Source organism: Xiphias gladius, chromosome 14, assembly GCF_016859285.1.
Source record: "Xiphias gladius isolate SHS-SW01 ecotype Sanya breed wild chromosome 14, ASM1685928v1, whole genome shotgun sequence".
NCBI lineage: Eukaryota > Metazoa > Chordata > Actinopteri > Istiophoriformes > Xiphiidae > Xiphias > Xiphias gladius.
Genome location: NC_053413.1, coordinates 233,022 through 237,790, shown reverse-complemented (window position 1 = coordinate 237,790; position 4,769 = coordinate 233,022). Strand labels below are relative to the sequence as shown.

At 49.2% G+C, this 4,769-nt stretch overlaps 1 pseudogene; it reads right to left on the bottom strand.

The window, feature by feature from the left end:
- Window positions 1–228: 228 nt before the first annotated feature.
- Window positions 229–2,383, bottom strand: LOC120798897 (annotated as a pseudogene).
- Window positions 2,384–4,769: the final 2,386 nt, after the last annotated feature.

Here is a 4,769-nt window from a genome sequence, read left to right as displayed (position 1 = left end):
GGCTTTTTATGAATGTTGTTGACATGAAACAACAAAACAGTGAAATAATAAAATAATGGAACAAGGAAATCATGAAATAATAATAAAATGAAATAATGAAACAACTGAATAATGAACCCATTAAATAATGAAATCATGTAATCATGAAACAATGAAATAGTGAAACAGTGAAACACTGAAATAATTAAATAATGAAATAAAGAAACATCTTCACCCCCTCTTTGCAACACTAGTGATTCCGAGCCCAGTCAGAGCTTAACAGAGTCAGTGTCTTGTAAAACCCCGGCAGCCCACTTGAATTGGGTCGCAGCTGGCCCGCCAGCCTTGGCTTCTGCACAGCTCCTCAAGCTCCTGGTATTTGGCAAGCTTCCTCTCATGGGCCTCCTTTGTTGGATTGCAATGCCGTGGTGAGCACATTTGCAACTGCCTTGAGCACCCGGTTGTGGTGCCAGCCTTGCCCCATGTGTGGAAGTTTGTTGGGCTTGGCAGGGTATCGTAAACTGCTTGGACCAGGAATCTGATGCGGTAGAAGCCTGCCTTCCAGAAATCCGACCAAGTGATCCTCCGCTGCAGTTTGTTTTCCCACCATGTCCAGCCTCTTTGCTGAGTGAGTCCCTGCGTCTTGCTGACCTGTACCTTCTCTGCACCTGCGCGCACTTCTTCCTTGAGGAGATGTTGTCGCTCCTTCCCTTGGCTTTACTAGCCTGGCAGCTTTGAAAGTAGCCCAGGCCTGCTCACCCTTTCATGACTGTTCGGACAAGAGCCTTCTGCCTCAGTCTTGCTTCTGCCACCTGCATGTCGTGCCAGTGCGTACCTCAGTGCCAGCTTCTGCTACTGTGGGTTCCCTGGAGTGTTTGAATTGCATGGCTTCTCTTGTTCGTTTCACCTTCATTGGCCTCACCTCTTCTGTGAAGCCAATGAAGGGGAGCTGTAAGGTGTTGGTTGACCCCTACGGAGCAACGCTGCTTAAGCTTCTTGGCAGGCCAAGCCATCTTCGCAGGTAGCTGCTGTTTTTCTTCTCCAGGGCTTCCACAGTTGATACTGGAACCTCATAAAGAAGCAGGGGCCACAAAACCATGGGCAGCAAGGTTTGCTGGTGAATCCAGGCCTTGAAACGACCAGGCAACCCTGGTTTGTCAACCTTGGTAAGCCAGGCTTCAAGGTCTCTGCAGGTTTTGTAGATTGCAGCTGTGTCCTCAGGCTGCCGCCAAAGAGTGTGCCCAGGCTCTTGACTGGCTGTTCTGTCAGTGTTGGGATGGCAGTTCTGGAAATTGTGAAGCGGAATTTGTCCACCACTTTTCCTTTCTTCAGCACAAGGGACCTTGACTTTTTGATGGTTTGAAGCTCATTCTTGCCTATAAGATGAGCTTCTCAAGTCCTTGTAAGATCCACCTGCTGTCAGGGACTGATGATGTCGTAACAGTCAAGTCGTCCATGTAGGCTCTGATCAGTGGCTGTCACACGCCGTTCGCTGCCGGAGGACCTCGGCCCTCGACCTCTGCTGACTTGACCACCATATTCACGGCGAAGGAGAAAAGGGTGACTGCAATGGTGCATCCAGTTACAATTCCCTTCCCAAGCCTGCGCCACTCTTTTGTTATAGACCTGAAAGTGTACCATATATAGAAACTCTCTCAGTCGTCGGAATAAGATACTGAAAATTATCTTGCCTTCTGTGCTGAGCAGAGAGATGGTTCCAAACTGCACGGTGACTTTGGAGTTCTCCTCCTTGGGGATCCAAACACCCTCGGCACAATTCCACTGGTTGGCGACCCTTCCTCTCCGCCAGATCACTCTCAGGATCTTCCATAGCTGCTGAAGGAGTCTCAGACAGCGTTTTTACTCACTGTACGATACTTCACTTGGTCCTGGGGCAGAGGCTGATCTTGCAGCCTTGATGACTGCCTCGACCTCTTTCTAGCTAAGTTCCTTCATGTTTAACTCAGTTGTTGGGGTTGCTGGGCTTATCAGGGCTTTGTCGTATGCTCTCTTGTTGGGTTGCTCAGGGTGTTGAAAAGAAAAGGTGTCAACCCTGTCCAGTGAGCACTTGAGGTGGCCACTCTACTAATGTCCGAGCAGCTTCTTAGTAAAGCTGAAGTGGTTAGCGATGAAAGCTGTCCACTTCCTGGCCCTTTCCTTCCCCCTTTCCTGTGCCACTCTGACCTCCTGAGAGACATGAGCTTTTTCCACAAGATGTCTCGCAGTCTCGCAGCAAGTGGCTGGCGTTCCTCTTCACCAGCTACCTTGTATTGCGTTTTGAGAGTTCTCAGCTTCTGTCACAGCTGTTGTATTTTCATGGCCCTGTGGTTCTAGCTGTGGGGTTTCTTGTTGTTCCCCATTTCCAAAATTTCTCAGACACGTAGCTGACAATAATGGCTGTCATTGCATTCAGCAGACCGTCCACGTCAACTCTAGTGGTAGTTTGAAGGATTCGACACACATATTCCTCGAGCTGCTGCTACTTGCTGTTGTTGTTTGCCCGAGGCCATTTGATCCGTTTCCAAATTACTTTGGATGGAGTCAGGGGTACCGGCACTTGGAGGGACTGGGCCCTGTGGGGTGAGTCCTGGCCGTGCTCCTCCTGCATCTCACCAGGAAGCGTTCCCGTAAGTTGTGCCTGTATCCCCTTTTCCAAATATTTCATCCTGGCCTGATGGATTTTAAGGCCCCGCAGATTTTTACACTCTTTGCCACAGATGCATCTTATGATCATCGTTGTCTTTCCGTCTTGCAATCATCGTTGTCTTTCCATTTGCATGGGTCAAAAAACCTTGGGTCCGTCCTGTTGGGAACCCCCCCCCCCCCAGATTTACTGGGGGTATGCTTCAGAATGTTCACTTGAAGCTTGGCTCGGCTTATTCCCCACAGAAGATACAAGCCGGTTGCTAGCCCAACTTGAACCGGTCGCCGTCTTTCCGTGCTGTCAAGTGACTCTCCGCTAGTCACCAAACTATTCCTAGTTGTCATCTGGCCTCTTCCCAGACATCACTGGTTGACCCAGAAATTCAGGTAACACGGTACATCTCTCAGATGCAATGGGATGCTTCCTAAGTGATGTTCCTGGGATTATAGGGGGTTTCGGGTCTTTCAACATCAGACCCCCGCGCCTGGTTGACCCAGCCAGGGTTGATCAAGTCCATGCTTGCATCCCAGCAGCAACAAGCTAAAGGTCTGCCCTCTTTATCCAAAGCCACCTAGTGGCTTTTTCTGCTGCTTCAATGATGGAACATATGACCCCCCTCTTTGCAGCTCCGGTAATTCCGAGCCCAGTCAGAATTTTACAAAGTGAGCATCCTGCAAAACCCCAGCAGCCCATTTCAATTGGGTCGCAGCCAGACCACCAGCCTTGGTTTCTGCACAGCTCCAAAAGCTCCTCGTACCTGGCAAGCTTCCTCTCATGGGCCTCCTCTATGTGCTTTTCCCTGGGCACTGTCAGCTCCCACAAGAACACCTGCTTGGTGGAATCAGAGACGATGACCAGGTCTGGGTGGAGTGTTGTTTGTGTGATATGAGAGGGGAATTTGAGTTGTCTTTCAATGTCCACTCTCAGCTGCCAGTCTGGGGCTGTGGACAGCAGGCATGGTCTTTTAGTCGGTCATTGGTAGGGCTTCTCTAGGGTTTAAGAAAAGTGATGAACTTCCTCCTAGGATGGTGTTTGTTGGATTGCATTGCCATGGTGAGCACTTCTGCAACTGCATTGATCACCTGGTTGTGGCGCCAGACAATGCGTCTAAGATGTCTTGTAACGATGGAAAAGGATTGTGGTGACACCATCAACTACTTCCTGCTTTAATTTTAGGCTGCACTACTATTAACTGCCAGGTTAATAGTAATGAGGTGGCTCCCACAAAGCAAATATGGAAGACACACCCAGCATCCAGAACCCTTCCCATCTGGGGTCTTTCAAAGGAGATCCCAGTCATATACTACTAATCTCAAGAGTCCTCTGGAGACAGACGAAAGACCACTTCTGTGACAGGTCTGGAGTATGCCCTTGGCTTACCTGACTTGATCACTCTCAAATCCACTTTCCTCACCAAACCATCCTGGCAGGTGATTCCAGGTCTGAGGACACGGGAATAAGAGGCTTTGCATTCATAATGGCACTGGCCTCAGCCATGAGGGCAGTCAAGACTTCATGAGTTAGCCGTGACTTCCCTTCAAAAAGCATGCAGTCCAGTATGCAATGGGAAACGCCATTCATTTGCCCCCATATGCCACCCATATGGTTTGAATGGGGTGGATTAAATACCCAGGTGCATTTCTGCACTTGCAGATACTCCTCTTTGCGATTTGGGTCAGAGCGAGAGCCATCCATTTCCAGCTCCTGGTACGCACCCAAGAAGTTCATGCCACAGTCTGCGGTTCTTGGGGATCTGGTTACAATTATGGAGTGTAGGTAGGGGAAGATTGATCTTCTGGTTATTGGACTCTATGACGTTACCACAGGCCCTTTGTCTGGCTGTCTCTTTCACCCCTGTACCTGTCTTCAGCATGTATGGAAACTCACTGCCTTGGATGCTGAAGATGTTGAAGAACTTTGATCTCGCCAGAGATCTGTTGCTCTGCTCGTTGAGTAATGCATAGACTTTCTTACATTTTTCACTGTACCCTTCTGGGTAGACACTGATTAGACATATATAGACATATCAGTACACATAGAGGTAACATCCTGATTGGTAGTCTTATCTACCTCCCCGCCATGCACAGAAGTGGGAAGACATGAGTTTCCACGGTGCAGGGAATGGGTGGAGGGCTGATAGGTGACA